The sequence below is a fragment of the Rhinatrema bivittatum genome, chromosome 2 (assembly GCF_901001135.1).
Source record: "Rhinatrema bivittatum chromosome 2, aRhiBiv1.1, whole genome shotgun sequence".
NCBI lineage: Eukaryota > Metazoa > Chordata > Amphibia > Gymnophiona > Rhinatrematidae > Rhinatrema > Rhinatrema bivittatum.
Window position 1 is genome coordinate 591906097 of NC_042616.1, and position 22108 is coordinate 591928204.

A 22108-nucleotide genomic window follows, 5' to 3' on the forward strand; every position below is an offset into this window, starting at 1 on the left:
GAAGTCGTTGATAATGCACAGCTGGGATTATTTGTATGAGAGCCCTCAAATAGGACATTATCCTACATGTATTGTAAAACATAGGGCACACCAGATTTCTTACAGGCAGAACCCCATTGAAAGGAGGGTCTGTCTTAGCTATAAATGTGGGCAGGTTGATGAAGGGGTTTGCAAATGAAAGCAGGGATCCTTGTGGAGGTAAGTTGAGTTCGACCAGGGAGGACAGCCAGTGTGAGCAGGGAAAAGGTTTGATTGTAGTTATAGATACATCATTCATCTATGGTTATTCAGGTAGACCTTCTTCTATGTGAGGTAAGAACAATAGTTTTTCATTTCCTTCACATCTGCAGCTTTTGAGACATAGATGTGATTTAGTCAAACTTTTTTTGCTGAATATATTTCCTACTAATACTGGTGTATGACTCCTCTTCTCTGTTGTAAGTTGTGCAGTAGTAAAAAAGCCACTTTAGTCTCTTTGTCTCCCTGTGCTATGCTTTTAGTAATTGGGAAACATACAAGATTTTTCCCTATATGGGCTGTACCTGTGGTTATAACTAGACTGCACTCATTTCTTTGTCTCTTTGAAGAGCTAAGATAGGTTTTCCCAAACATGCAGCCTATGTCACCCAATTTTTACTTTTCAAAAAATAGCATGAGCCCAAAGGACAATCAAACTCTTTTGTAGAGATGTGATTCTTCCCCAACAATCACTCCCCTCTCACCCTCATCACAATCTTGCTGATCCCCTCTCTCAAATTCCACCCTCTGTAATCAATCCATCCCCTTTAGAGGATTTCCTCACCTTCAGCACATCCACTCTCTCAACCTCTGTCCTCCAGCTTATACCCTCTAATATCCCCCAGCAACTCTGAATACCCCAGCTCCCATGCTCTCTCTTGCCCCCTTCAGTCCCTTTTGCATCCCCCAGCTGATGATTTCAATCCCAAGTCCTTCTAATAACCAACAAATTATCATCTGTCATCCCCTCCATCTCATCCCCACCATTCCCTCCTTATCCTTCCCCTCCAACCTTTCTCTCATATCCCCATTTCCAAGGTCAGTGACAACATTTTCCTTTCAGCCCTGGGTCAAAGTCAGATAACGCTGATGAGAAGAGATGGTATACTGAGGATAGGAGCAACATATGTTTATTGGGTAGGTTCAGTAGAGGGTGAGGAGAGAAAAGCCATGGCAATCTCCAGAAGCCCATGCATATTCAGCCTTCTCCTTCTGTCATATCTGGTCCTAAGCCTGATGATGATCTGAAAGTGGCAGCAGCATTTGTATGTTAAAGCAGCACTATTCCTATGACCCATTATAAGTTTCATAAAGAAACCCATTTAAGGGCAGTAACACTGCGAGGGCCTGTGAATGTGCGCTGGTATACAGACCCCCATGCTGATTTCTACTACTGATGATAATGCTGAAGGAGTGCAGCCAATGGAGGCATTTGTGACCCCCATGATGAAGGTGTAGTGTCCCCCTTTGGGGTCTAGAACTATAGTTTCTGAAGCCATGCGCTAAGAGTTAAATTGTGACGACAGCCTCTGAAGTGTTGTGTCCATCATAGGAAGGTCATCAAGGAGATGTAAGTTTACACTGTATACCCTAATAACCATAAATTAGATTACAGGTAGCTGTAAGGATAGATGTCAGGAGGTTAGAGGTTATATTACAGAGCATCAAAGCTAGCTACATGCATGGCAGTGTGTGGGGGAGAGAGTGCTTATAATAGCCTATCTTAATTGGGGCTTTATGCCAGCTTTGAACTAAAGAGTTCAAAGCTGGCATAAAGCCAACTAAAGAGTTCAAAGCTGGCATAAAATAGACACATACAGTATTGCAAATAATAAAAGACTTGTATAACATAAATAGAAGGGCTGGCATGCCACCACTAGTCTCTGGATGTTTGTTGAATGGGGGGGGGGGGGCATATAATTTACCTAAGAAGAGTATAAGGAGTAGGATCTAACACCCTCTTGAGTTCAACACTAGGCCTGTGAGTACATCACATGTACTGCCTCATGACAATGCTCCTCATGACCCAGAGAATAGGTAAACATGAAGTAAATGTGCATGAGGGTTACTTGAAGCAGTTGGCAGAGAAAGGGTCATGTAGAGTGGCAGAGCATTAGTGGGACCAGTGATCTAAATTTGAAATTTCAACAACTTGTAGATATCTCCCCAGTGGTAAATGTATGAACTTACCCTCATGCTCCTGGTCCAGCCACTCCCTTTCCTTCTTTTGGAGAACATAAGAACATAAGAAATTGCCATGCTGGACCAGACCAAGGGTCCATCAAGCCCAGCATCCTGTTTCCAACAGAGGCCAGACCTCTGTTGGAAATAGGACACTGGGCTTAATGGACCATGATGGACCATCAAGCCCAGCATTCTGTTACCAACAGAAGCCAAACCTCTGTTGGAAACAGGATGCTGGGCTTGATGGACCCTTGGTCTGATCCAGCATGGCAATTTCTTATATTATGTTTTATTTATTTATTTATTTATTTATTTAAAACTTTTATATACCGACGTTCAAATGGATATCACATCGGTTTACATTATAACAGGGGTAACAATTAACATCAGTAGGAGGAAAATAATAGTTACATCTAACAAGGTAAATTCCAAGGAACGGGATGTCGAAAAAGAGAAGCAGAGTTTAGTGAGGGATAGAGTTAACGTTAAGAGAGAAAGAAAGAAAGCAACTATATTACATTACTGCCACATTATAATACGGTACAGTAGTAGAGTATTATATAACATTATCTGAAGGTATATTACATTATTACATTGTAAATTACAGACTTTAATACAGAGCTATGTTGACCAGGGATGCTACGATTAGGTGAATGTCTGTTTGAACAACCAGGTCTTCAACTTTTTTTTGAAGGTTGTTGTGCTCTGCTCTAGACGTAAGTCAGGGGGCATTGAGTTCCATAGAGATGGTCCTGCTATGGAAAAGGCTCTCTCTCGGGTGGAGGCGAGCTGTGAAAGTTTGTGGGAAGGGGTTGACAGAGTTCCTAAATAAATGGATCTGGTTGGTCTCTTGGGGGAGTGATATTGGAGTGAATCATTTAGCCAAATCATCTCTTTATTGTGTAGAGTTTTATGGATAATTGTTAGGCATTTATGTTGGATTCTGGCAGGGATTGGAAGCCAATGAAGTTCTTTGAGTATTGGAGTTATGTGGTCCGATCTGCGTGAGTTTGTGAGGATTCTAGCTGCTGCATTTTGTAGCATCTGCAGCGGTTTGATTGTGGTTGAAGGTAGACCCAAGAGTAGGGCGTTACAATAATCTAACTTTGTGAATATGGTGGCTTGGAGGACTGTTCGGAAGTCACTAAAGTGAAGGAGGGGTCTTAGTTTCTTCAGTATGTGAAGTTTAAAGAAGCAGTCCCTTGTTATATTAGAAATGTGTTTTTGGAGATTGAGGTGGTTGTCGAGGGTAACCCCTAGATCTCTGACATGAAGTGGAGAGGGGTTGGAGGTGACAGGGAGAGTGGGGATATGGCGGGAAGGTGAGATAAAAAGTAGTTCTGTTTTTGAGGTGTTTAGAGCAAGCCTGAGGTTAGTGAGGAGGCTGTTGATTGACTTGAGGCATGTATCCCAGGTTTTGAGGGCGTTAGTCACAGAGTCGGTGACAGGAATGAGGACCTGGACGTCATCTGCATAGACATAGTGTGTGAGTCCTAGGTCTGCAAGGAGTTGGCATAAGGGAAGGAGGTAAATATTGAAGAGGGTAGGGGAAAGGGAGGAGCCTTGAGGGAACCCATGGGATAGCTTAACAGGGTTTGATTCGTAGTTGCTGAATTTAACTTTAAAGTGGCGATCCGCCAGAAAGGAAGTGAACCAGCTCAGAGCTGGGCCTGAGATGCCGATGTCAGAGAGTCGGTCGATTAGTATATTGTGGCTAACAGTATCAAAGGCCGCAGAGATGTCTAACATGGCCAGGATACATGTTTGGCCTTTATCAAGGCTTTTTAGAATGGTGTCGGAAAGGGAGATTAGGAGGGTTTCAGTGTTAAAGAACTTTCGGAAGCCAAACTGTGATGGGAATAACAGTCTGTGATTTTCCAGGTGTTCTATAAGCTGAGCATTTACTACCCTTTCCATGAGTTTCGCTATGAATGATAAATTGGATATTGGTCTGAAGTTGGAAGGAACTGCGGGATCTAGGTTAGGTTTCTTAAGTATGGGTTTGAGTATGGCTTGTTTCAGTTCAGGGGGGACTAGACCAGTAGTGAGGGAGCAGTTAATGATTTCTGATATGGGTTTGGCTATGATGTCAGGGATAGCCAGGAGGGATTTAGTAGGTATGGAGTCTTCAGGATGTGAGGATGGTTTCATTTTCTTTAGGAATCTAGTAATCTCAGAGGCAGAAGTGAGTTCGAAAGAATTAAGAGTGGTGTTGGGGTTCTTCTGACTGGTGAAAGGGAGAGGGGAGGGAGGGGGGAGAGATGAGATAAGGTTGGTGATTTTGGTGTGGAAGAAGTTGGCTAATTCATTACATTTGTTTCTTGCATCTTGTTCTCCAAAAGAAGGAAAGGGAGTGGCTGGACCAGGAGCTGAGAGGAGGGGCATGAGGGTAAGTTCATACCTTTACCACTGGGGAGATATCTACAAGAGCTACAGGGCTTTCTTATTGAGGTCCTTAACCTATACAGAGAAATAGGAATAAAATGAAATTAGTTCACTATTGCCCCATACAGTGCCCTACCAACACTCTCACCCTCATTATCCCCAAACAAACCCCAACCCTCTAGAACCCCATATAACCTCTCCAACCCTGCCTACATACCCAATCCCTATTGCCCCAGCCCATCCCTAGCATCCCTTACCCACATTCCCAATGCCCTATTGCTACCTGTTACCTCTAACATCCCCTAACCACACACCCAACCTATAGCCCCACCCAGCTTCCTAGTTCCCACAATATACTTACTCCTTGGGGATATTCTGCTCCGCAATTAAATTTGGCCTGGAAGTCCCTTCAGGCCTTGCGGAGTCTGATACTGTTCTTACTACCGGGGATGCCAGTCAGTAAATGTTCCTGGTTGTGAAATTTGGCTGGTTTGCATGGCAGGAAATGAATGAGCCCACCCTGGAAGAAAAGGAAGTTTGTGTGTGCACAGAGAAACATAAATGTGAATGTTAACAAATCTGTGAAAATGTGCATGCGTATGAATTCACTTATGCGTGAACATATGCAGAAGCAAATAACATACCCAAATATGTTTTAAGTAAAAGATACCCTTATTTTATAATCTGCACTTGCATATACATGCAGATTATGAAGTACGAACATACTTTTGCGTGGCACATTATATGCACGTATTTGTTGCCGTGTTATCCTCTATTTGTGCTACTGCATGTGTGCATGTAATATACACACAGAGATTTATCTTTTTTTTTAATTTATATTTTATTAAATTATAACATTTTTTCACAAATGCAATAATCAAGAAAAGTAAGGTAACAATAATATCACATTAAGTATTACACAATTCTCATTATTTGTAACAATCCTAGTCCACATCAAGGGTGGGAAGGAGTGGATCCTGACTGCTTGCATTGTCATTAATACTTTATGCAACCCTAACTGATCATCTTCTTTCTGAGATTTTTCCTTTAAGAATCGCTCCAAGTGGGTGGGGTCGGTAAAAATAAACTTATTATTCTGGAACGTTATTAGGCATTTACAAGGAAATTTTAGGAAATAACTGGCCCCGAGATCAAGAGCCTGTTTTCTCAAATTAAGGAATTGTTTCCTATGTGCTTGTGTAGCACGCGAAACATCTGGAAAGATTTGGAATTTATGCCCGCAAAAATTTAAATCCTTGACTTGAAAATACTTAGAGAAAAATCTATCTTTATTCTTCCTTAAGGAAAAAGAGACCAACAAAGTGGCTCTGGTATGAATATTATCCATGGAATCCTCCAAAAAAGTGGAGATTCCAGGACTATTCAAAGTATCCAACCCCCCCTCTTGTACTTGGGTAATCCTTCTAGAAGGTAAATAATATAACCTAGATAGTATTGGTATTTTATCGATTTCAAAGGATAAAATCTCTGTAACATATTTGTTAAATAATTCAACAGCTGACAATAATCTGGTCTTTGGGAAATTTAGTATTCTTAAATTGAACGACCTCAACTCGTTCTCTAATAATTCAATCTGATTGTGCAGCATTACATTATCTTTTATGAATGAGGTATTGGTAGTGTAAATAGTATTAACTTGTGGGCTTAACATCTCAACCACCTGTTCTACTCTTATTACTCTACTATCAAGATCTTCAAACTTTGCCCTTACTTGAAGAGAGAATTCATGTGCTTGTATTACAGATTTAGTTAATTTTTTATCTATTTTTGCTGACAATTTCCAAACATCAGAAAGAGTAACATTTTCTGGTTCTACATTGCATTCATCCACCTCATCAGTTAAATCTGGCAATACCATTGGACAAGGAACTGAGTTATTACTAACTATATCAGTTCTCCCTTCTATATTACTACTGAGCATCCTATTCCCTTCAGTGGTAATCCCTTCTAAAAAACCCAGGGACTCCACTTGAGGGTTTTCGGCTGTTAGAGTCTCACCAGTACCTTCCCTTAAGGGTTGTAAGGGGGGTTGACCTGACCTGGGGCTCAGGGTGACTCCTAAAGGGGAGTTCCCCTCTATATCACCCCTCACACTGGACTCACCCATATATATTATATGGTTGTCCATGGGTCCTTTCCTTGACACGGGAGTTGTTGGTGAGGAGGTCCAGTTCTTAGATTTACGCTTCCTCCCCATAGTAAACTTCTGCTATTAAATATCAAGAAGAAATTGAAAAGGAAAATAAAATTTACCAGGGGCGCGCCCCTTTGATGCGCGGCTTTGGCTGCGCACCGGCGGCTGCGTGCCGCAGGTCCCTTCTTTTATGGTGTTCCGGGGTACCTGAATGTGACATCACCAGGGGGCGTGTTCTCAAGCCGCACCCCCCTTCTCCCTCGACGAGGAGATAGCATCTTTTTTTTCTCTCACAGCATGTAGCACTCGCCTCGGGGTCCCAGCTGCAGTCGGCTCGCCTCTCCTTCCCCCCCACAGAAATTTATCTTAGAACTTTATAAACTAAGTAGTGAGAGCTACACAGTATATAAAATTTGAGGTATTTATAGAGATGTGAATCGTGTCCTCGATCGTCTTAACGATCGATTTCGGCTGGGAGGGGGAGGGAATCGTATTGTTGCCGTTTGTGTGTGTAAAGTATCATCATAATCGTTAAAATCGTGAGCCGGCACCCTAAAACCCCCTAAAACCCACCCCCGACCCTTTAAATTAAATCCCCCCCCCCAAATGCCTTAAATTACCTGGTGGTCCAGCGGCACACTAAAACCCCCTAAAACCCACCCCCGACCCTTTAAATTAAATCCCCCACCCTCCCGAAACCCCCCCCAAATGCATTAAATTACCTGGGAGTCCTCCGTAGCGGCGGTACGTGGCTAAATCGGGGGAAGGGGGAGAGCACGAAAACCGGCACACTAGATTGTGAGGTCTTCAGCCGGCGCCATTTTTCAAAATGGCCACCGCAAAATGGCGGCGGCCATAAACGAAAATGATTCAATGCAAGAGGTCATTCCGGACCCCCGCTGGACTTTTGGCAAGTCTTGTGGGGGTCAGGAGGCCCCCCCAAGCTGGCCAAAAGTTCCTGGGGGTCCAGCGGGGGTCAAGGAGCGATTTCCTGCCGTGAATCGTTTTCCGTACGGAAAATGGCGCCGGCCATACGCGTATGGCCAGCGCCATTGTCCGTACGGAAAATGGCGCCAGCAGGAGATCGACTGCAGGAGGTCGTTCAGCGAGGTCCGGAACCCTCGCGAGATTTCCGGACCTCGCTGAACGACCTCCTGCAGTCGATCTCCTGCCGGCGCCATTTTCCGTACGGAAAACGATTCGCGGCAGGAAATCGCTCCTTGACCCCCACTGGACCCCCAGGAACTTTTGGCCAGCTTGGGGGGGCCTCCTGACCCCCACAAGACTTGCCAAAAGTCCAGCGGGGGTCCGGAATGACCTCTTGCGTCGAATCGTTTTCGTCTATGGCCGCCGCCATTTTGCGGCAGCCATTTTGAAAAATGGCGCCGGCTGAAGACCTCACGATCTACTGTGCCGGTTTTCGTGCTCTCCCCCTTCCCCCGATTTAGCCACGGACCGCCGCTACGGAGGACTCCCAGGTAATTTAATGCATTTGGGGGGGGGTTCGGGAGGGTGGGGGATTTAATTTAAAGGGTCGGGGGTGGGTTTTAGGGGGTTTTAGTGTGCCGGTTTTCCTGCCCTCCCCTTCCCCCGATTTACGATTTTTTGACGATAAATCGGGGGAATTGGTATTGTATCGTGGCCCTAACGATTTTTGACGATTTAAAATATATCGGACGATATTTTAAATCGTCAAAAAACGATTCACATCCCTAGGTATTTATGCTCCAAAAGTAAGCACATATGTTTCAGAACAAATGTTTATTTCCACTGCACTGAAAGCGCTTATTTTTCCTACTTATTTTATAAACATATGCACAAATATTTTAGATGCATAAAAAAAACTATAGCATGTACATGTATATAAATACTTTCTTGAGTGCATATTTGAAATCACTAATTCACTGATACCACTGTCATTTCATCCAATCTGTCTCCAGTGCATCTAGATCCTTTAGCACTGGGGTAGCCAACTCCAGTTCTTGAGAGCCACAAACAGGCTAGATTTTCAGGGTAGCCACAATAAATATGCATGAGATAGATTGACAAGAACTGCCTCCATTGTATGCAAATCTATCTCATGCATATTCATTGTGGATATTGTGAAAACCAGACCTGTTTGTAGTTCTTGAGTGCCAGAGTTGGCCACCCCTGCTCTAGTATTTCATCCTGAGCCCCCACTAGTTCACCTAGATCTCCCTCCAAGAAATTGAAGACACCAGAATTTTCAGACAAATCTGATATCAATTGCACTAATTATTAGATGTAAGATTGTGTGAATATAACCCTTCTTCATGGAACAATTTGCTGGTCTCTATATGGCCTGTTGAAGACATTAGAGATTTTTGCAAGCAAGTGAAAGTCCTCCTGATTGTATGAAGGGTTATGAGTTCTGCTGTTGGTCTAACAGTACTTTAGCAATAATGTCCTGATGGATTGTTTGTCAATGTTTATTTATATTGATGTTTTAATGTAATTTTATATTTTTGTATTTGCATTTTATAACATGCTGAGGTAGATCTTCCAAAAGTACACCAGATTTTATAAGATACGCTCGTAGCCACGCATATCTTATAAAATTTGGGGTCAGCGCACGCAAGGCTGCGCAAAATCGGCAGCCTGCGCACGCCAAGCCACGCAGCCTGCTTTCGTTCCCTCCGAGGCCGCTCCGAAATTGGAATGGCCTCGGAGGGAACTTTCCTTCCACGTCCCCCCTCCCTTCCCCTATCTACCCCACCCCCCAGCCCTTCCTAAATCCCCCCCCCACCTTTGTTGGGCAAGCTACGCCTGCTTGAAGCAGGCGTAACTTGCACGCGCCACCCCGGCATCCCCCGGCACAGGCCGCAGTGCCGGGGGACTCGAAACCGCTCCCTGCCCCCGGACATGCCCCCTCCCGCCCCTTTTAGGAAGCCCCGGGACTTACGCGCGACCCGGGGCTTTGTGCGCGCTGGCGGCCTATGCAAAATAGGCGCGCCGGCGTGCGAGTGCCCTGCATGCGTAAATCCGTGAGGATTTACGCGTGCAGGGGTTTTAAAATCTACCCCAATGGGTTTATTATGTGCTACATGTTTTAAATGTAAGCTGTAGTCCATGAAGCACAGTGTTTTGTTTTATTGGTGGAATATAAATATTTTTTAAATAAATAATCTATATGTAAATATCTTTTATAAAATAGCAACTTCCTCATTATCTCTTGACCCAGCCCCAGAACACCCCTAGATCATCCCTTTTTTGGCTGGTAAATGTGTACATGAAACCAAATATGTGCACGTAATTTTGATGTTTTTAAAATAGCATATACTTGAATACAGGCTACTTATGTGAGTATGTGCTATTTTTCCATGCATAATCCCTTTGAAATGTACTCATGTTTCTTGTCCTACCAGTGCTTGATCAACAGTGTATATACAGAATATACATAGAGACTTTCATGTTCAGGTTTTATTTTGCCTGGAAATGTCAATGCTATAACAAAAAACATCAATGGAAAAATGATTTTGATATAACATGCAGGAGAAATATCAGTGGAAAAGTCTAATTTCCTCTGATTTTTTTTTTTTCTGTTCTAACATTGAAATTCCCAGGAAAAATAAAATGAAAAATTATGAAGGGCCTCTATATACAGCTTAGACAGAGGACTGGTGTAACTTACTGTGTAAGCCATGAATCTGCACAGGACAGCAGCTCATAGGGGACTTTGGCTCCTCAAGATCACAAGAATCTTTGTGGCTGCCAGAAGATCACAAGAGGCCCCTGGCCTCTGGTGGACCTCAATCAGTCAGCAGTTGAAGATTGCATGAGGCTCCCAGAGGCATAGCAAAAGAAAAGAGGTAGAAGCCTTGGGCCACTGGAAGGTGAAGATTGTAAAAGGCCATGAGGCTGCTGGCAGTGGAAGAAAAGAGAAGGAAGGCCCAGCAAGCCTAAGTGAGAGCATGTCACTTGTGAGAGAGGGAGTCTGCATGTGTAAGTGTGTTTGTGTGAGAGAGCATGTGTGTGTGTGTGAAAGAGAGAGAAAGAGCATATGCATGTGTGTTTGTGTAACAAGGTAACAAAGTTAGATTTTGCTACAGTTGATGGCTGTGGCTTTCCTTTTGAAAGGAATAGAATGTTGTGGTATCCTCTATGAAAAAGAAGATAAAGGCAAAAAAGGACTTGTGCTGTGTTGCTAGGCAACAAAAGAAGTCAGTGTGTGAGACAGTTACAGTGTTGCAGTTGAAGGTCCAGGCTAAGACAGAGATCAGAGAGAGAAGAACACATTTTTTTTTTTTTAGAGAAACATGTTTTTGATAAGAAAAATGGAACATTTTTCCTTAAGCTGGTAAAACCTTTTGTATAAAATATTTTTTGTATAAGTAGATTTGATGAAAATAAAAAAGATTTTATGATATAAAAATATTGTTTATTGATACATTAGTGTTCGTGTTTTGAGCGTAATATATGTAGTATTGTGTTGGAACACTTTGGGATATGATTTAATTGCTATATTATATGCTATAGATAGATAGATATAGATTATAAAGAATCTGTAGTTAAACAGTAGTTCTAAAGATGGTGAGTGTGAAAGGAAAATCAGTAAGGCAAAGTGAAAAAACTTACTAAGATTACAGAAACCAGCTTTAAAGATAAGGGAATAAAACCCCACCCCTCTCCCCCTGAAATTAAGCAAATTTATTATGAAAATTTGCATGGTAAATAGCTGTTCCTATTACAGACTATGTGAAAAAATATGGTTGAGTACAATAAAGGCTTTTGAGAGTGGAACAATCTGTCAGATTTTTTTCACAGTTACTGGGATCCTAGGTAAAAACAGATACAGCAAATGAAAACTGTTAAAACACTGACAGAGTGGATTAGCAGAGTCTGGAACTAACTAGCAGCAGACCATATATGAAAATTCCAAAAGAAAAAAGCCTTCAGAACACTTATAAAATACTGTTAATTTGGTACCTAATAATTCTGAAGAGGCTTTGAAGTCAATTGTTTCTAAAATCTTCTTTATCAGGGAGCGTGCTAAAGTGAATGAGGGTGCTAATGATTGTATTAGAGCTAAAAAAATCACAACGTAATTATTTGATTTCATCAGTTCAGACTGTCCCTGGCCAAATAGTTTTAATGGGAATAATTAGGCAGGGAAACACTATCTTATATTTAATTTGATTAGATTCACTCTTTACACTAGCATTCTTGAAGAACAAGGCTTACATTGATACAGAATTCAGAAGACTGATGGGATCAGCCTCTCTGTTTGATTTCATTGAAGACAGGGAGTAGGTTCTCCAAGAGGTTGGAGCTCCTGAGTTAGGAAGCAACAAAGTCATGTAATCCGGGTTCGCTGATCCAAGAATTAATACTTGAGTGCCCATGCATATGAGCATTGGTTACAACTGACACTTAAGTGAGACTGTAAAATCAGCCAATTTAATAATATTATTTACAGCCAGAAATGATTGCAATATTAAAAAAAAAAATGTTTAAATTAAAATTACTTATAACCCACACCCTCCAAAGTTCAGGGAAGCATAAAATACACAGTTTGTACATAAAACATTGGCAGAACAACAAAACAAGAACATCAGAAATAAGAGATCCAAGATTCCAAACATATGCATGCAAACAGTAGATGAATATAGATAATATAAAGCTACTGTATGTCAGAAAGTTGGTTATTTTCTGAAAGTTGCAGTCCACTGACAATCTCAGCCAAGAAATTAAAGTTGGTGTTAAGTAAAGGGCTAGTTTTGGCAAGGATAATTTCACTGGGGAGTTGCCTGTGCCTGGGGATCAGGAAAAAGACATGCCTTATTATGGAGGGGCTGGACTGACTGAAGTATTTAGGAAAAAAGCAAATAGCAAAGCGATGTTTTTAGGGCTATTTTGAAGTCTTTTTTTTTTTATTTGCCTTGTGCTTTATGTACTACAATAAAGAGTTCTTTTTTTTTTTTGTCAAAATCATTTTTATTAATGGAACATGCAAGGTGTTGACACCATACAGGCAGTGCAAACTAGTACAATAGTAGAGAGAATAAGCTAAAACATATAAAACAATAACCAAAGTTTAACCACCGGCTACTAATTGCCGCAACTTGCATGATTCCTTTTTGTATTTTTATGTGGCTGTAGCGTTCCCTAACAGACATATCACACATATCGTCATACCTTCATACATACCACGCATACCTGCATTCATCACCACACTCAACAAAATGCAGACCCCCCCCCTCACCCACTGGGATCGATACACTGAAAACCATCAAGGTCTTATATCACCAGTTATGCTGGTTGCCTCCAAGTCTGTGGCAGTCATGCTGCGCCCCAGCAACACAAACATGCATCTTCTCTGCCTGCCAGGGAGCGGGGACACTCACTGGATAAGTCATCGCCAGGTAATTTGATATCCAGTGGTCGACAGATGATTTTGAATATCCTGAGACAGTAAGAGGAAGAAAGCAGCCCAGTAGTCACAGTACTGTTTATCAAAAGGCTGAGAGTTGGTAAGGGCGGCCAGTCGTTCCATTTGCATAGCTGACGCGAGCCGGTAGTATCAGGCTTGCATCAGGGGTCGCATGGCAGGTCCAATCCACGTAGCCAGGATCGTGCGGCAGGCGAGAAGTATAGCAGTGTGTTCAAATCTATAAGCTGTCATACAATACCCAGTTATGTTTCCTCACATTCCAGACAGAAGAAGTCATCCAGACCATCTGAGGTTAACTTTGAGGCATTGGGCAATGACTGTGAGGACCCATCCCAAAATGCTTGCAAAGTGGAGCAGCTAAAAAGCCAATGAGCTAATGTGCCTAGGTCCAGGCCGCATTTTATACACAGGGCGGAAGGTAAGCGACCCATGCGGTATCGGCAAACATCGTTGCAAATAATGTGTGTAAAATTTTAAATTGCAGCTCTTGAAGGGTCAAATCTGGTAAATTTTTATGCAAAGTCCTGAAACAGGCAAGCATGTAGGATGATGTGAAGTCTTCACCCCAAGCTTTAGTCCAGTACCGTGCCACAGAGTGAATGTGGTGAGGCTCTCTATATTCCTTGCCCAGATCACTCCAGCCCTTAATAGAGTTCTGAGTTAAGGCAACAGCAAAGACGTGTTGGGCGAAAACTGACTCTAGGTGGTAGGTCTCCGCTGTCCATTTAAATGATTGGAGGTGGTGGTAAACTGGTAGAGGACAGAATAGCCAAGCGCAAGGATGAAATTTCCAGTTGGAATTGAGAAACTGAGTGGAGGGATCTAGGTGGCATGTACATTTTCAAGGTACTACTGACCCAAGGTAATCTGATATGATGTAATAAGTTGTTCTAGCTTATATTGGATTCAATATTCAATCGGGAACCAGTATAGAGCTTGGAGTGTAGGAGTGATGTGATTGTATCTGTATATGTTTCAAAATTAGCCTTGCTGCAGAGTTTTGAACGAATTGAAGAGACTTGATGGTAGTGTAGGGGAGGCTAGAATATAGAGAACTGAGATAATCGGGTGAAATTAAGATTAGATACTGGACAAAAGAACAGAAATTTTAGGAATTTAGCAGAGGTTTCACATGCCATAGTAAATGCAATTTGTAAAATTATGATTGGATGAAAGTTTTACATGGGACAGCATAGATAACATGGTCAAGGGAGACCCCAAGATATATAGATATCTGAACTTTAAAAAAAATAAAATTCTTTTCAAGAGCAAAAGAGTAATGAGAAATAAGTATTGGCATTATGGGCCTGATTTTTTTTTAAATCATTTACTTGAGTAAAACTGAGATTTACATGAGTAAAAGCACTTTACTCAAGTAAGTGGGCTTTTTAAAATTGCTACAATATATAAAATTCAATTGTCCATAAGATTTACTCATGTAAGTGCATTTTACTCAAGTAAATGGCTTTTGAAAATTGCTACAATAGTAGTTACATTTACACACACAACTTTATGAAAATTACCTCTATGGGGTTGATTTTAAAACCCGCGCGCATCCATCCATGTGCACGCAGGACCTGGCGTGCGCACCTGGACATGCCAATTTTCTAACATAGCAGAAATAGCGCTCATGATGAAAAAGAGACATGGTTAGGCTAATTCCCCTGCTTTCACATAGGAAATTTCCACAAGCTGCTATAAACATCGCACCAGCGTTAATGTTACCGTGAAAAGGTTTTGTGAGAGAAACAGAGAGACACTGTAGAGACCAATATGTAACTTTACTATTTATACCACTGAAAGAAGGAGCACTTTTAACTCGGTGTGGGGTTTGAGGGGATGGGGTAGGTTTGCGCGGGGTGGTTTTACATACACTCTCTCTCTCTCTCTCAATAAAAACCTCACATTAGAAGACACGAACTCCTCCCACTTGCATAGCAAATGAAACATTTGCATAATGTTGCACTATTTAACATACACGTTACCTCATTATCGTATGTGTTAGGTCCTTAACACAAAATGATATGACCCTGTTAGATTGTAAGTCTTCTGTGGACAAAGAAATACCTACAGTACCCACATGTGATCCACTTTGAAGTGGCCTCAAAGCAGAATATGAATGTTATATTTTAAAATCTGCATGGATGAGTCTGCACAGCTTCTAAAATATGCATATCACAAATATGTACGTACATTGGAATGTTCACAGGTATGTGTTAACTAGAACGCATGTACGGTTTTTCTCACAGTCACATGCACTTCCTGTTTTGCAAGGGTGGAAATATTTCCAAGATGCTCCTCCCAGCCAGGCAGCCAAATTTCACCATCAGGAACTAAAACAGGCTGGAGTTCCTGGTGAAGAGGAACAGGTCCACCTTCTCCCTATCTCTGGGGTCAGGAGGAACAGTAAAAAGTTGCAGCAAGCCTGGTGGGGCCAGCAGGCCAAATTTAATCAAGCAGCTTTCTACCCTTATGAGGTAAATGCATTGTGGGAACTAGGATGGTGGGTGGGGGTAGGAGGGCTGGGGTGGGTTGGGGGACTTTTGTAGACTTAAGGGTAGGTGGGTTAGGAGTGGGTTTAGTGGTATTTGGGGATTACAGGTAGGGAATTAGGGGTGAGATGGCTTTTGGTGTGGGGTTTAGGGGAAGGTGGGTGGTTTTTGGAGTGGCCAAGAGGGTGTTTTGTGGGCTTGTGGTAGGGCAAGACTTGGGGAATAGTCACTGCTATTACTGGCATTAATGGCATGGGATCTATTTAATATGTGGATATGTACCAGGTACTTGTATCCTGGATTGGTCACTGTTAGAAACAGGATGCTGGGCTTGGTCTGATCCAGTATGGCAACTTCTATGTTCTTATGCACTCACAGACCAACTATTGATCTCAAGAGTGTGTTAGATTCTATTCCTATACATTTAGCAGGGAATTGCAAGGCTTCCCATCCACCAAAGTCCCTTAGACCTGTGGCTGCATCATGGCCCTTGACAAATTGAATCTAGGGTATACCTCAACATATACAATCCAGACAATGAGGCCATCTCCAAGCCCTTATCATTAGCTAGGTACAATGCTGTAGAAGATAACTATAGAAAAGCTCATGTATCTCTGAGACCCTATCTATGGCCTTCCCACCCCATAGCACACATGTGTCCCACCACGAGTATCACTTTTCATTGCTTTCACCTCTCCCAGAAATGCAGTGCTATCAGTTTGTATGATACTGCACATCACATTCTGGAGCATAGCAGCTGATGGTTTGACACACACTTTTTGCTTTGTTCACAGATGATACCAGCTCAGGAGGAGGAAGGGCACCTGACCTATCCTCTGTGTTCACTGCAGCAGCCACCACCACCACTACTACAACCACCAATCGAGCCTGCGGCACAGAAGCAAATTCCAGTCTCTCCCCACATGCCCCCTGCCCCATCAAAGGGTCTGGGACAACACTGCCAATTATCCATCTCCCATTCCAGGGGCCACCTGGATGCAGGTCCTAGGAACCTGGATGCAGTTTCTGAGGCTCCCCAAACATTTCCAAGTGAGGTACGTGACCAGCTTGCAGGATTCAGGGCTGCACTATTTGGCTGCAAAGGCAGCCTTAGTGGCTGGAACACCTGCTCCTAGGCATGAGATCTGGTCTCTGAGGATGGGGAGCAATTTTGTGGGGTGTATCCTGACCTTAATATGCTGGTGGAGGTGGTGGGGCATCTCAGCCAGGCTCAAGAGGGTTTCAAAGCTGCTCTTGAACTGATGGGCATGAGTTGACCTTCACACCTCAACATCAGTCCTAATTTAACATAGTCTGCTAAATACCTCAGTGCATCTTCACTGAGTCACCTTGGCTCCCTGACCTTGTTATTTTGTCTTGCCTTGCAGCCTGCTCAGGCATCCTGCTTTGCCTGTGGCCTGTCTTGGCCTCTTGCCTTGCCTTGCACTGTGGCCTCCCCGACTTCCTTGTCGTGCTTCTGCCTATCTTATGGCCTCCAGACCTGCTAGATTCAATTTGCCAGCCCTGTACCCTGTTGGGCTTCCATGTTGCCTGTTCTGTCTAGTCCAGTCCTGTCCTTGTCTAGTCCAGTCGTGTCCTTGACCAATCCTGCCCTGTCTTCATACCAGTCCTGTCTTAGTTCTTGTCTTTGCTGTGTACCCTGTATATCCAGCTCCAGCCAGGCCCTGTATTCAGTCTGTGTCTGTACCAAGCCCTGCACAGTCCCTGCATTTGGTTCATGTTTGTATCCAGCTCCAGTCAGTCCCTTCCTTCAGTCTGTGCCTGTATTCAGCCCTATCCAGTTCCAGCATTCAGTCTGAGTCTGTATCAAGCCCCAGTCCATGTTTTGTGTCCAGCTTCCAGCCAGTGCCTGTGTCCAACTACCAGCTGGTACCTGTATCCAGTTCATAGCCTGCACCATGATGTACAGCCGGAAATAAGACATACCCACCCCTAGAACCCAAGGACTCAATCTGTGGGGAAGGGGGTTGGATAGGCAGAAGACAAGTTCCTATCCTGCCCTGTAGCCCTGTACTGCCTCTGTGGAGATGCTCCCAGACTCCAGCCTGCACGTCCATGACACAAAGAAGTTACTCTCCTATTAGATGTATCAACACTCAGTAACCTATGGATCAAAGAGCACTTGTTCCAAGTTGCATTCATTGTTCCACCAAAACGCAATATTCCAAATATAAACAAGGCTCTTTAAAGAGATGTATCCTATGAGGGAGGGATACATTTCGCTCAGAAGTATTCTAATAAAGTCACTGCATGGAACTCAGTCTGATTTTAACTTAATTGACAATGATGCTGTGAAATCATAAGCATCCCTAACATTTTAACTGCCAATCGACCAAAGTCATTTTAATGATCTTAACATTAAGGTGGTATTTTTGTAAGATTGTGCATAATTTAGACAGTTAATACACATTTTCAAAGTAGACTTACATGCATAAGTTTTGTTTTAAAATAATCCCAGGAAATTGGCTCACAAACAATTACAACTGCTAAAATGCATACAGAAATTTTGGGGCAAAATTTGCAAGCATAATTTTTAAAATCCCTGAGTAGCTGGGTGGGTATCATGTATTAAAAACCATCTGGGTAAAAGATCTTGAAAATGGCTAGACTCTGGGAGTTGTTTTTCTGGATAATTAAGATCAAAAGGGCAGCAGTGATGGTGTCTAAGTTTTGTCTTGTTATGTGCATTTTAATTATGAGTGCATTATTGTTTTTGCTAATTATGTGGTATATACATTTTATAAATAAACAAAATCCAAACGTATGCACTTGAGTGCAAACCCTTTCCCCAGTCCTCCAGCAGGAATAACTTCACTCAGATCAAATATTAGGCATGCGCATTTGTTTAAAACAAATGTGGATTTTGTAATGAATAACTCAATTTCTGGTTTGTTATGAACTGAACAAATTAAATATTGACTCAGTTGAAAATATCTGAAAATGTGCAAATTGTTTTGGTTAGTTAAAAAAAATAAATTGGTTCTCCCTAAATCTTCCTCCCCCCCCCCCCCCCCCCCCCAAGAGCTGAAATGGGGCCTTCCTCTTCCCTGCTTAACCCTTCCATGTGGATTTCAATGTAGAAATGGGTAGGAGTGATCCTCAGTCACTCTTACTCTGCTGACTTCTTCTTCCAGGGTGATGAGAGCAGGCCATGAAAGTGGCACCATTTTGTTGTATGGCCTTAGAAACACATGGCCATAAAATATGGCAGCACAAAGAGTAGCACAATTGTGTTTTATGGCCATATCCTTTATGTCATGAACATGAAATATCGGCACAGGTCTTATGGCCAGTCAGTGCCATAGTCAAGTGGGAGCCAGAGGGGCAAGAGCAACTGGGGATCGCTTCTGCCCCTTTCTACATGAAAGACCCAGTGGAAAGTGTAAATGGGGGCCATGAAAACCTCAGTTCAATTACAGGGGGTGGAGGCAGGGAGGACCTGTTAAAGGTCCTTTTTTTTTTTATTTGGGGGTTCATTTAATACTTGATATTTACTTCTGCTTGGTAAACAAACCAAACTGAAATAAACATTAAACAAATTGAATCTGAAATTACTTCCCCGAAATGAAAAAACATGCCATAATGAAAACATTTGTTGTGCAAATCCCTAGTAAATTTATGTGTGAAAAGGACCTATGTGTGTAAGTTTAACCACATATTAAGATTGCAAGTTTTAAAAAGCCCATTTCTGCAGGTAAAACACAATTTTACCTGGAAAATGCTTTTGAAAATTATCCTCCCTATGTCATAACATGGCAATAAAAGTTTTAAAAAAGACAAAAGAGCACACGGCTTGGCAGTGGGTTTGTAGCTTCATTTATTTTATGGAACCAGGAAACCTAACATGTGGTGAGGAAAAATCAGGACTGCTTAAACCTATCAATGGTGACCTGACACCTTCAGGTCATCCTAATCCAGATAGATAGCATTGCTAACCTGAGTCATAAATTCATTTACATTATTTTCATGTGTTATCTGTAGTACTTTCCATGGCAAGATGACAAGGTATTCAGACAAAACAATATTTTTCACTTCTTTTGAAATATTATGTTGTTTCTGCCACTTTAGCAAAATAAACTGTCAAGGCATTTTAAAGAAGTGAATTTCAAGGAATTATACTGTCTTTTCACGGCAATATTTTAATAATAATATTTGTTCTTCTCCAAGAGTGTGTTGGTTGTAGATTTTAACATGTTGCACATTTTCAGATGTTAAATTATGCACCTGTCAAATTTATGACAACACCCACACATTTCTTTCTTTCAAGAATTTCTTCCAATATGCAGCTATTTTTATTACTCCTGCATGGAAAACATCTTTGCCAAAGGCCTAAAATAGATCACAATATGCATATAATGATTATAATGTGCTGGGGAAGGGAGTTGCATGTACTTGCTAGAATGTTTTTTTTAAATTACAAATGGAGATGTTAAAAGCATTTTGCCTCTAGAAATTCCAAGAAAGCATTCTTTTTAGTCTGAAACAGCGGCTCTATGAATGAAAACCGTGATCCCTAAATAAACTATCTGACAACCATGACTTTTTGCATTCTGCTTATGGGGAAAAAAGAGCCACGTGGGAACTGCTTCATCAAAGTTTATGCTAAAATGTTATTTGTATGCATGCGGTACTTTTTTTTTTAGTGTACATGCTGAAATTGCAGTAAATATGCTATTCACTAAGATCATTCGCTTGCTAGAAAGTGACCACATTTTTAATATGCACACTAAACAGGCAATTTCCCAACAGCAGTGGGATAAAGGCTGCGGGGAATTTTTACCTGCACCAATTCTGCAAAAGAAGGTGCTCTCGCTTTGAAACTTGCCATGGGTACAAAGTACATGTAGGCACTCACACTTACTTTGTAGGTAGATTTTTGCTGGAAAATAATGTGTGCTAGGTTGGAAATGGAATCTGTGCATGCTCTTTTCCTCTCCAAAACTAAACATTTCCTGGGGAACGCCTCCTCTCATTGTGGCTCAAACTCAGGGAGTTGTAGGCATTTTGACTATTACCTTCATGCAAAGAGGGTAATTTTCAACCAGCTGATTAACTTGGGTTAAATGTAATTTTTACCAGCATAAATGACTTTGAAAATTGTCCTCCCCACATTTTCCATGCACTCTAACATGAAACTAATGATTTGAGCACTAATAACTATTGCATATAATGGGTATTTAGCAACTCAGCACGATTTAGTGCAGTGCACATCTGATTTTTTATTCAGCACCGCCTTTTCTGATCAAAAACATTTAAAATGAAGGCTACCACATACTTTGACTATAAGTGTTGCATGTACAGAGGGGAAAGTAACTAGACCTGGGCATGGAGGCAAAAGAATCGGGTGACAGAGACTGAAATTTGGGAAAAGAGTTGTATGCATGCTTATTGTTCCCTGTCCTATCAGGGCTGGAGCAAGGGTATTAGGTGACCTAGGTGAACCATCTGCCCCTGGTCCAGGTCCTGGCTCTGGCCCTGACCTCATTCACTCAGACAGGCCCCTCTCTTACCCACAGTTACGGCCAAATTTTTAAAATCCGCTGCACAGAAATCACAGGAGATATGTGGTAGCCGGGCTGAGCCTTGCGCCAAGCGCATTTTCAAAACAGACCAGCCACGCATGTATCTCTAGGTATGTGTGAAAGAGCCAAGGTTTTGAAAAGGGGTGGGCCAGGGGAGGGGCAAAGGCGGGGTATGGGTGGAGTGGGGCAGGGCGGGGGGTGGCTGGGACAGTGCTATTAGGCACTATTCTGGTGACGCGCGGGTTTGGGGAGGAGAGGGGAAAAGGGAGGAAGGATAGATAGGAGGTTAGGGAAGTTTCCTCCGCTCCTTTATTGGAGCAGACTAGGAGTAAATTGGAATTGGGCAAAGGCCCTATCCGTCCCTGAGAGTTTGTTAAAAAATTACCCCCCATACATGCGTGAGTGGCTACCTGTGCGCACATGTGCGTGTCGATTCAAAATCAGGTGTGCTAGTGCGCACTATATCAGATTTTATAACATGCACTCATGGTCGTGCATGCATGGCTTTAAAATGTACCCCTTAGATTCCTTGTCTCATTCACACATGTACCCTTACAAAGGCTCCCTCCTTCTCTCTCACTAACACCATTGCTTTCTCCTACACACACAATCCTACTCACTCGCATACACACACAAAGAGAGGCGCTGCTCATGCCCTGCCGACACTCTGCTTCTCTTGGCCACGAGCAGGATGGGCGCTGCTCACGGCCCGCTCAGTCTTTGTTAGGGGTGTGCATTCATTTCCAACGTATTGGTAATCTGCAACGTATAGGGCCATATTAGTTGTATTCGTGGGGAAGCAAAACGTATCGCAATTCTCCACGAATACAACAAATCTTCACCAAATTATTCGACCGTCTAAAGGAGCAAATTTAAACAAACCCCCCACCCTCCTGACCCCCCCAAGACTTCCCAAAAG

At 42.4% G+C, this 22108-nt stretch overlaps 1 long non-coding RNA gene across 1 annotated transcript; it reads left to right on the forward strand.

The window, feature by feature from the left end:
* The first annotated feature begins 4545 nt into the window (after positions 1–4545).
* Positions 4546–18600, forward strand: LOC115085264. Its single transcript, XR_003854771.1, has 4 exons — positions 4546–4591; positions 13418–13572; positions 15429–15631; positions 16441–18600. It is a non-coding gene; the product is annotated as an uncharacterized LOC115085264 (long non-coding RNA).
* The last annotated feature ends 3508 nt before the right edge of the window (positions 18601–22108 follow it).